Source organism: Pollicipes pollicipes, unplaced genomic scaffold (genome assembly GCF_011947565.3).
Source record: "Pollicipes pollicipes isolate AB1234 unplaced genomic scaffold, Ppol_2.1 Scaffold_1600;HRSCAF=1878_pilon_pilon_pilon, whole genome shotgun sequence".
NCBI lineage: Eukaryota > Metazoa > Arthropoda > Thecostraca > Pollicipedomorpha > Pollicipedidae > Pollicipes > Pollicipes pollicipes.
This window is the reverse complement of record NW_023595962.1, coordinates 15035576-15047497: the sequence shown is the minus strand read 5'-3', so window position 1 is coordinate 15047497 and position 11922 is coordinate 15035576.

Genomic DNA, 11922 nt, shown 5'->3' with positions numbered 1-11922 from the left:
CGACCTCCGAGGCGGCGCCAGCCACGGGGGGAGGGGGCCCACCGCCAACTGGGTGTGCCACTGGTGACCCAAAGCCGAAGACGGATGCTGCTGGCAATCGCCAGCCAAGCACAGACACCACTGGTGACCGACAGCCGAACACGGATGCCACTGGTGACCTTCACCCAAACACGGATGCCACTGGTGACCCCCAGCTGAACATGGATGCCACTGGTGACCCTCAGCCGAACACGGATGCCACTGGTGACCCTCAGCCGAACACGGATGCCACTGGTGACCCTCAGTCAAACAGGGATGCCACTGGTGACCCGAAGCCAAACAGGGATGCCACTGGTGGCCCGAAGCCGAATATGGATGCCACTGGTGACCCTCAGCTGAACACGGATGCCACGAAACTCTGCCATGCCCTGGTCTAGGCGCAGCTTTTCTCCAAAATGTGAGCCTGCAGCCCGCACTGCCTGGCCAGCTCCGGATGATGATGATGATGATTCAGGGCGCGCCGACTACTACGGCCATTTTGCCCCCCCCCCCCCCCCCGCCGCCGCTACCAGCTAGTGATCCAGCCCTCAAAAGCCCGCTGTGCTACCATGATGGACCGGCATTAACCCGTAAATAATGAGTTTAATGTAATCTGTATTTTGTAATTCACTGTTAATGATCCAGACCTATGAATGAAACAACAATGCAACATGTATCAGTGTCTCTAATGCGCAGCTTTTGTTGTCTAATACCAGTTATGAGACAACAGCAATTCAAGCGCCTGAACGATTAAATTTATTAAATGCCGCTACCATCTAAAAAACCATGCCAGGGTAATGATTAGTAGTTTTACGGCGCATCGACTGCGATGGTCATTGGAAGCCCAGCTGTGATATCATTCTCAAAACATAGATGAGAAGGAAAAGGATGGAATCTGAATGGGACACTTCCCCCTAGAAAATGTGCTAGAAATTTTAACCTACTACCTTATGCCAGTAAGGGGTAGGCCGCATTTCTAAAATTGTCTGCATTAAGTAGTGGATTTGCAACGACAAAGAGTAACGCTGGATATTTCGAATCATGCGTATCTTCTCAGTTCGTTACACTGCACACGACCACAAATGAAGAACAGTCCTAGAAAAGTGGACGCATTAGGTATACGGCAATGACGCCAGAATTGGACACTTCCAGTCTGTCTGCATCACAGCTTTCAAATGCGTCACAATAGTCGCAACGGCATAATCGGGTTTCAAGAAATTCAGGCTGTTGGTTCTTGCTGGCTGTCGAAACGCGAACCTACATATACCAGTGCGGAACGAATATCGAGCAACATATTTCGAATGATCCACATTTTCGTTTTGCCACGAATCCTGTTTCCCTTCAGAACGGCCGTTACCGCGCGTTCTGTTATAGTATGCGCAATACTAACAATTACACAGTTTTCTTGTCGTTTTATTAATCATTGGTATTGATTTTGAAGCATGGCGTGTGTGGAAGATGCAATTTGAGTGTACTTAGCACCAACAGCCAAGCCTTAAAGATATCTGTGTTTGCATCAAGGACCTGCCTGACAACTGCTCAACGACATCAGGCTAAGCCTGGACAACTTGAATAGTTCTCGACTTTCAGGGTGAGAGGTCGTCATGGAGGCTTTATGATGCACTCAGCTGCTTGGGCTTTATGGCGTCGCCTGCCTCTCACTATGAGGCGCCGCGGGGAATCGAACCCCGTACCTCCGGCTTCCCAGACGTGTCGTGGTTGACGCAGACTCGTGAACCACTCCACTATCGGCCGCCCCCACAGTGAGCGGTTTGCATAACATTTTCAATTTGTTAAACCTTGATTACTGGTGTGTGATGCCTGCCATGAATGTTGACACTAGGGTCATTACCAGAAAAAAACAAAATAGTATTCGCCCATAGATGCACTGTGTGTGACATTACGAAATCTAATTTAGGGCTTAAGCACGAGCAAAACGCAAAATTGTACTCCTTATACGTTAAGGTTAGCTTGCTTGCTTGCCATAAGCTTGCCAAGTCCAGCTGACTGACAGCCCGGCCAAAAGCCATCCGGTTCATGCCGAGCCGTGTTCGGTGTTGTGTTGTGTGTGTGACGGGTTGCCGGGTTCAAAGGTTGCCGGGTTCAAAAGTTGCGTCCCTTTTCCCTGCCCATACGATTCGTCAGATCTGGATAGACCACGATCCCGAGCCTGCCTCCTGCACCCAAAAACTTGGCCGGGCTCGGCAGTCTAGAGCTAAGCCTAGAGTCTACGCTTTGTCGGTGGTTGGCAAGGCAACGCTCCGCCGCGTCCTCCAAACACGCACACACTCCTTCCTGTCAACAGGCGGCTGAATCAGCTGACATGCGGCCAGTCGATAAATGACGTCACTAGGTACGACGCGAACGCCAGCACACATTTAGGGCAATCATAAAAACGTGTCGACGGATATCAAAAAGGCGCAACGGCGCATGGGAGGAAACCAATAAACTCCAATCAACAACAAGTGCAATCTCCAACCGTGAAATTACACAACAGGTCATAATCACCCAGAGCGCAAAGCTCAGGATACGAAGTAAAAAGCATGACGGGTGCCCAAGAATACTGGGTTTATCAGAGACGGGACCGCCGGCGAAATCACTGCTTGCGTAGCAGAACTACGCATGAGAATGAAAATCAGACTTTACACCTCCCAGGACGGCTTCGTACGGAGCAAGAATTTCATACACCCAGGGAATTTTCAATGCATCGATGATTGCGGCCAGGTTACACATAAACACGCCCAAACCCTTCTTTATCAGAAAACTAACGGAAAGCCTTGCTGGAACGGTTTTGGTATCCCAGCTTTCACCAGGCATAGGCTATGGTGAGACAACCACAACCCAGCCAGTCAGGCAGAACAAGTTCAGCGCAACACGTACTACAGCATAAACTTTCACCGACTCATTTTTAACCGGCCACGCGATACCGTGACACGAGCTCTTTTGTTCAGCCGGACATCCCTGGCCCGTTGCCAACCAATCGCCGAAGACGATTCACAACGGTAAGATTCTGGCACGCAGACACACATAGCTGCCACGTCCCGGCCAGCGGTCGGACGCTCCAGCACCTGGGAGCTTCATGGACCGCTCCGCGAAGGCAGCATGCTGGGGGACTTGATGGCCGCGTGAGATGGCGGAAGGGCCAACACAGCGAGGCCATCGATCACCCCGCCGTTAATAATCAATGGGCGCTTGACACCAGCGGAATTCCGAGAGGCCTGAGGTTTACACTTGTCATCCGCCTTCCCCATCCATTAGGCCATTATTCATTCCAGCGGGCTGACGCGTAAACATTTGTGAAAACGGACGCACCGCGGAGATGATGACGGATGAATGAATGAATTACCGTTGGGCGAAGGACGCGGCCAGATGTGCGCATGCGTCGTGTGGAGAGCTCTGTCCTACCTACCAACGGCGGGGTAAGACTGAAGCTTACGGCATGTGTCGCGTTTAGATATGAACGAAGGCGAAGATCTCAGCATTCACGAAACACTAACGTGTGTAGATGTCAAACGTGTCCAAAACATCACTCATAACAGCCTATCCTTGCAGTTTACTTCTCTTAAAACAGCCAAGCCGATCCACCACAGCTAGCCTGAGATACTGAAACGCCACGATCATAGCTAGCCCATTGAAACAGACGTCAAATGCCCAAAGGCAGAGAAAGAGAGAACTTGCTCCGAGTGACTGGGAGTAAGTGAAGGGTTTTTAGACAATGTCCACCTCACAACGTCCGTGGGAGCCATGTTTGAGCCTGCAAACGCCTAAGAGGACTCGCAACTTAAACTCACAGACAGCTCCGCGGCACACCTGAACGTCGCCCCCCCCCCCCCCCCCCCTCCCTCCCCGGCCGCCAGCCAGCCAGCCGAGGTCCGGGCCCGGCCGGCGCCGTCAGCTGTCGGCCGGCAGTGACGTCACACCGTGTGACGTCACCGATCGATGCCGGCCGGCCGGCGAAGTGGTTGGGTCACGATGCGCGCCCGGAGAAGGCCAGCCGTCACTGTCAATCCCCGAGCTCCGGCGCGGTGGGCAGGCCAGGTCTGCCCCGAGTTCTGAGAGCGAGTCCTGAGTCTGAGAGCGAGTCCCGAATACTGAGAGCGAGTCCCGAGTCCGGCACGCCCGTCGCGTCGCATGAAAAACTCAGCAGCACGGTGTTCGCAAAGTTCAAGCTCTGGATCTGGCGCGGAGTCGCCGCAAACAGCCTTGCGCCAAGGCCTGGGCTTTATGTCTGATTGGATGGGGAGAGTGGAGGAGCCATACACCGAAAACGTCTGCACATATTTGTTTTTACTCCTTCAGAAGCGTCGGCCAGCTTGGTTGCTGCGGACCTCTCTTTGACATGGGCTGAGCACACAATGCGGGTTCTCAATATTATCCCATCGGATGGGACAAAGTTCCAAAACAAGGAAGCACAACGCTCGGCCTACGCCTGTAATGCTGCTGGTTCGGGCTCCCAGCGGCAGCGACTTCACGGAGAGCCGTGTGCTGTGTCCCACAGGGGACGTCCTGTTGAATATCACAGTGGGGGAAGTTTCTGCAAGTTTAGGCAAACGCAGGTGAACGGGACAGCGTCTCCTTAATCCGCGGCCACGAAGAAGACGACGTTTTTGCCAAGCACACCGCTCACCGTTGTCGGCTCAGAGCTGTCCCCAATAGGGGCGTCAATTTTTTGTAAATTATTGGGGGCCCACCGAAGGCCCAATAACCTCCATTTTTTTCTCACCGGATTTAGCCTACTTTATTTGGTTGAAAGGCAAGATATGTTTTAAATTTTGTGTAGTCTATAAGAAACCTTTAATACAAGCAGCATAGAAGTCATGCAAAGGTAGATCCAGGGAGCAGGCAATGAACGCACGCACCTGTTCTCATCGGCAAGTGACGGGGCCCTTTAGAGACCACCTTTGGGCACCGAAGCCACCCCTCTATGGCGGTCATGGGAGCCGGCACGCATTTTGGTTATGGGGATTTACTGCAATGTCATTGGGGGTCAACCATGAAAAGCTTGGGTCATCCCGTACTCCAAAGCTTTTCACTTTAACCCCACAAACCATCGCCCGTCTAATGACCCAAGGTGTGTGAATATTTTTGTCTATTGGAGTTTAGGGGCGCGCCGACTGCGGTGGTCATTTGGCGCCCATAACGAGTTGTGTGAATATTATTGCACCGTTTATCCGCTCAGCTGTTACGATTTGTATTTGGTGGTAATCGCAACCACGACTTTTTGTTACGAGGGGAGGGAGGCTTGTAGTGTTGGTAGGTACACAGCTATTTGCGAGAAACATATGTCGCTGTGGGGAGGCATAGAGACCTATGTTAAACACCCGGCTACCTTAACGAATCCAGCTACCGGGTTTGTGGGCCGAGCCATCGTGCCAAATTACACACCCTACTTCAATTTCTTTTCGTCCTTGAATTGGGTCACAATGCCCCATCCATCCTCCCCAAAAATGTGCTGCTTTACAAAAGTTAAGATTTTCTGTGGCATGCGAGTGGCACACCAAAAAAATGCATTCAATCTGGCGCCGTGTCACATTTTTCCCTTAATTTTTCCCGTGACATTATCAGTGACATTGACCAATACTGGTCCGGGATTTAGTCTAAAAGCGAACTGCTTCCATTAGATACTTCAAATGCGCTGTAACAACAATGATAAAGATGAATACACTGTTATAGTGGCGTAGGGAATGCGTGTGCTATTAACAGCACTTTCGCACGTCTTGTTTGTCGCAACACGCCCTCGGGTTGGGGATCAATCTGGCCCCTCCGCTTCCGAAGGCTCTCCGAAATAATTTATGACCAATGCGGCGCAGCCGTTCCCACGTTAGTACGTACACAACGATATACGGCAATCACACGCCTCTATGGTGAAGTAAACATCCGGTTACATTCATGGCAAAGCTTAAGCGCCGCTACGCCGCGCAAAACTTTGCATACTTGTCGGCGAAGACGATTCCTGTGGATTGTTCAGGCTGATGCGACAACATGCGGTTGAGTGGAGTACCCCATCTTTTTGCTTTTTACTCATTATTACATCAGACGCGTACGGTTTCATCGGTAATGTCAGCTTTCTCAAATACTTCTGAGTGGCTCGGAATTTCGATGTCAAGCAGCCGGCCCTGCGATAGAAATCTCATTTGACTAAATGCTCATCATGATGAAGGAAATAAATTGTTTTGAAGTGCCGAAGTACTTTAGTATTAATTGTAGTACGGAAGTATTGAATTGAATTGCTTTTCTCCAACGGGTGCGTTTCTATAGTGTTTGCTGCAACACAGCACTGAGTAAAAACGTTTGTGTAATAAATGTTACGAAAGCTTGAAATACCCTGTTTAGAAAAAAGGCATGTGAGCATAAAGCTATTACTCCGCGAACTCTATGAAACGCTGTGCTGTGGCTTGCTTGCTTCCCTTGTCAGCCTGATCACAGGGTGTCGAGTCGGGTACGAGCAGGGCACGGTAAAGGGCCCTCCGTACTTTTCCGATAAGGGCCCAAATGGGTTCGTTAGACCTTTGTAGCAATTGGATGGTGGTTCAGAGTGACAGCAATAACTTATTTTCGGCACGGAATCCGAATCAAAATCTGCCTAAACAATAGTGTGCTGTATATTCCATTTACTAGCTGAGCCAATATTCTGCAGTAGCGATGCCGCACCAAAATAGCAATGTGTTGCCCGATTTTATCTTCTCATGAGAACATACCGCAGTCGGGTTTCAGGTAAAACAACGTTAGATTCATAACGTTCCAATCGGCTGCTAAAAAATGACGCTTAGCATGCAAGTCTCCACAAGACCAGTGAATCAGTGGCGTCGGTATCACGTTTCGGTTGCGGGAATAAGTGTCTGGGGCTATGTTTGGTGAAAAAAAACGCCCTACTTAAAGTAATTAAGCCACCATCATCCAGTCATCATCATTTCAGGAAATAACTTTGAGTTTGAGGGGATCAAGATGCTCCGTTGCATCCTCCTTGTCGACACCACTACGCAAAAAGGTCGAGAGCAGCCGGCGTGTGATGGTCATCGTTTACTTAACTTTTGCAGCATTCCAGCCAGCAACATTGGGGGGGGGGGGCAATTCAGCATTTGGTGGACCAGGGCCCTCACAAAAGAATACAAATCGACACCCGTCGTCCCCGCGCAGCAAACTGCGTCCTAAAGGGGGGCACGGCACTACCATACACAAACGGTCAATCGCCTCCAACAGGTGTGTGGCACGTGCCATGGTTATTGATCCTGCATGACGTGCAAAATGGTCTTCACGTCGCTTTCTCAGACTCCGTCACTTTGCACATTCCCCCCCTAAGTGAAATATGTCATCCAGTCGAAAACCATGGCCCTTCACGTAAAAACGCATTGCACTTAGGCGACAGCGCAACAATCCATCGCTGCCAGATTTCAATGCATCGAGTGACACTGCATAAAACTCACAGTGCCGATAACAAGCCGCGACCACGCGACGTCGGGCATTCTGCCGGCGCAATCATACCTCGCCTCGAACAGCAAACGCACCGCCCAGTGAACGCAGTGGGACGCTTCCCACTCCTCCCCCCCCCCCCCCCCCCCTCCGGAAGCGGCATCATCAAGACACTGGGATACGGGGGAAATGTGAGCTACGCGAGCTAGGGAGCTATGTAGTGGAGCTCAAGTGCCATCTCACAGATCGGGAGGGTAGCTCTCCCTCATCCCGAACCTCAAAGTCATGCCGTGACCGAGGCCAAACCGAACGCCGACTCCCTCCTCCCCCACCGACCTCGTCCCCGGAGACGCAGCCAACGGAGAGCAGGCAGAGACCAGAGGCCAGGCTGAAATCGGAAATCAGATGCAGATTGGAGACCAGGCTGAGATCTGGCATCACGAGGAGATCAGAGACCATGCTGAGATCGAAATCAGGTGGAGATCGGAGACCATTGCTGAGACCGGAATCAGGGTGGAGATCGGAGACCATGCTGAGATCGGGCATCACGAGGAGATCGAGACCATGCCGAGATCGGAATCAGATGGAGATCGGAGATCTGGCGGGGCGGGGCGATCAGTGCGCGCGGGGCGGACAGGGGCCTCAAGCGACGGCTGGCGGCCGGCGATCCGGCCGGCCGGGACAGCTCTCTGATTGGCTCCGAGTCTCGGGGGGGGGGGGGGGGCTGCAGGCAGTGACTGCGGTCAGACCCAGTCAGCTGACCCGTCGCTGGATAGTGTCGACGTGCTCACGCGGTGCAAGTTCCACCGCTCCCGTAAGAGGGGAGCTTCCCAAAAGGCACAGCGTATCGGAAGAGCATAATTCGGCTCGGCGAAGAGCAACGCATCAGCACAGCTAACATGGACAACCGGCTGCGGGCGTGGTGCGAGTTATCGCCACGTAGGTGGTACTGAGACCCGTTTGCCTAACGACTGAAGCGCCACGGGTCGAGCAGGACAGGCTGAGGATAGCAAGGCGATAAGGCTGAGAGGCCAGTGGCCGATCCATTACCTCATCACGAGAGGCCTCTTCAGCAGTCCACGTGCGGACACAGTCAGTTGAAATTCGAACGAAGGCGAGCGTGTGCGGGTCAGAGCCAGGGCCTCGCCGATGGGGGAGGGGGAGGGGAACAGCTCGAGGCTTCGCCGGCCAATCAGCCCGGACGTTGCCAGGATTGGACGCCCCGGAGGGCTAACCAGTGTCCGGGGTGGCAAACTGAAGCTCAAGTGGAAAACTCTTGAAGCTCAAGAAGCTTAAGTCAAGTCAAGGAAGCTCTAGTCAAGACCCTAAATTTCGGAGCGTCAGCGGTAACAGTACAATCGTCGCTGACGCGTTTGGGGGGTGGGGGTGGGGGGGGGGGCGCATGGAGGGGCATAACCATGTTCCAGGACTAGCAACAACTTTACTCAACAAGGCGGTCAGTTTCGCCTGCAGACCACCCCTTCGCACACAGACGTCATATCTTGGTGAGGCCTCAGGACAACTCTCGACCCGAAATTGTCACGGATATGCCCTTGTGGATCCTCTCAGATATCGGTTGGTTATTCCGGATTCTTCGGGGTTATTGCTCACACAATCAAAACCGCGTAAATGCTGCGCTAAGCAAGAACATCCGCAAATGATGTCACCGATTAGATGGGCGCCTACTGAACAAATACACCCGAGAAGACATCCTGGTTCCAACAGCAGCAGTGCTCAGCTGCTGATATGACCTGCCATCCACTCGATCAAAGGCCAGCAGGTGCAGTAATGCGATTATCAGCTGAAGCGATGACATGCCGAAGCCTACTGCTTACTGCGATGGCAGGCGCTGGGATCTCCGCGTTCAAAGCCACGTGACTGCCGAAAGTCAGTGCCTCAAAATTGGCCATCTCTCAGACTTCCTTTCCAGTGCTTCGACAACTTCCTGGGCGAATAACGCCAGGTCAGTGGATCAGTCATCAAAGGGCAGCTCCAAAACAGGAGAATTCCTGAATAACGCTTTGAGCGCCCGCATCACTCGTACACAATCGTTCCCTTCACTTCGGCGCGGCGATCACCACCTAGAAGCGCAGCAGCGGCCACAGAAGAATTACTCCAACAAGCAGCTCTGGTTACTCTGGTTACAGCAATTACCCAACGGTTTGCTTCTCTGATGCATAACTCTTAAGGCGGAGCCATAGCATAGCACACTCGTGCGCTACCCAAAAGCTTCTCACTTTCGCAAACTGGCTCCTCAATCTGAGCAAAATGCACCGTCTTCTCCGCGTTACTATCTCGTACACACAAGCTTCGTTACTACCCAGACTTCTAGACGTGCTAGTATTGGCAGGATATTCACAAGACGTACGCATGTCAAGAATCACAGCAATGTGTGCAACCATTCATCACGACAACTCCATGCGATATGCAACGATCACTTCATTAAACGGCATCACGCAAGTCATTGTAACGGCATGCTGTAACACGCAAACGGCGCCAGATCGCTTGCTCATCCCGATCGCGGCCGGTTTTTTTTTAAATCTTGGAGTGAACAATTAACCAACCTGGGAACATCGGCAAGCTCTAATCAAGGGTTCAGACACCACCGAAAGGACGGTTTTTTGTGATTATTTGGCCTAATGTTGAGCAGCAGTCTTGCTGGATGCCGATCGCGCAGCTATCCTAGAGCAGTACTTGTGTGCATTTTGCCCTAACCGGGTCCCACTTGTTGCGCATCGACGGCACAGGGTGGTGGTGGTGGGGTGGGGGGCGCACCATGGGTCTAAGGTAGCGAGCAATGGGATGCTCTCCGCAAACGCAACTGCACAACGTAACTTATGCAGGGCGGCTGGCATGGTCGCCGTGAGTGATTCTAGCGGTCACGTATATATGTATTATGTACGCCGGTATATATATATATATATATATATATATATATATATATATATATATATATATATATATACTGGCGTATATTATGTATATCATTATATATATATATATATATATAACATACATATCTCTAATTTTCAAAATATGTATAATTTCCAATATGCATACTGAAAATCAGTGAAGGCCCTTTTACGTGTACGGCCAATTCCTCCCACGCAATGCCCAGGGCCCATGTTTAAGTTCAGCAACGCTGATGGAGTGTGGGGGAGGGGGCGGGGGCTCGAGTGTGGGGGAGGGGGGCGGGGGCTCGAGCCACCGCAACAGGCGTACCGGAAGTTCAGCCAGGTTTACCCGGGCTTCAAAGGTCCAAGGTCCGCCACACCGACGCCAGGGGCCAGGTCTGCTGAAAAAACCGAGTCCGGGTCTTCTGCGCCATCTGCCGTGCCTGGGTCTGCTGTGGCGCCTTGCACTGCCCATGTCCGCTGGCCACCGTGGCGTTAAGCCACGTGCGTGGCTTGACACCGACAGACGTGGTGGCGCCATCTGTCGAACGCGCGTGGACCGTGCCGCGTGAACTACTGGTTGCATGAATTATCAGATAACGGGTAGACCTGTGCTATTCATGTAACAACACCCTGGTCGTTATCCGTTCATCGATACACACGGGAAGCGGAGGCGCCCGACCCCAAACGGCCGGCAGATATCGCACATTATGGCTTGCGTGAAATGTTCAAAGCGAATCGCTTATGGCATTTATCTGTATAGGGTCCTGATTCAATGATAACTGATGCCGTTGATTGTGCTGAATGCGGAGGTCATTTTGCGTCCATCTGTGCCGGCCTTTGTAACAACACATTCTGGTAGCGTTTCATCACGCTAGCTGATTCATCCCGCCTCTCTCATCGGCTAAGCGTTGAGCCAGACGCCGGACGGCCCCCAGGCACGGCCGTTGCCAGGCCAGGTCAGTCATCCCCCACGCCAGGGGTCAGAGGTCAGACAGCGTCGCCGCCGGCGCCACGACAGATGGCACGGTCGGCAACAGAGCCGCCCTCGGGTGCGGACAGCCGGCTTCCAGCGGCCCGCTACGGGGTCGCTAAGCTTTGGTCGCTAACGAAGGGTGGAGCTCCGTATCTCTTTGGGGGCACCCGGCCTCCCCCCCCCCCCTCTTTCATGTTTCTACCGAGCTCTTCAACATGTGACCAAAATCAGCGAAAATATGCAAAAACCCACGAAAAGAAAACCGTGCAAAAACCCTGATTTCGGGAGATCTGGCATTCCGCCCCGCACGATCTTCGCTAATGCGGCTGATTGGGACAAATTGCACAACACTCAACAGCTCTGGCGGACATACTCGGGTTTTGTAAATGTGTTGCATTTAATTAGCGCTTGCCAATAATTACGACCGGCGCGTTGAAACCATCCAGGCATTTCGAGCCTAGATTAGATTTTCGCGTATAAGTCCCAGGCAAATACCGACTCGATTAAACACAAGCTAAACTAAGGTCACGTAAGTTGTTAAGTGCATTTGCGAGGAGCATTATGCATATAGCTAAGAGTCCAATTTGGCTTGTTTGGTGTTTTGCAAGACCCGTCACCGTACCT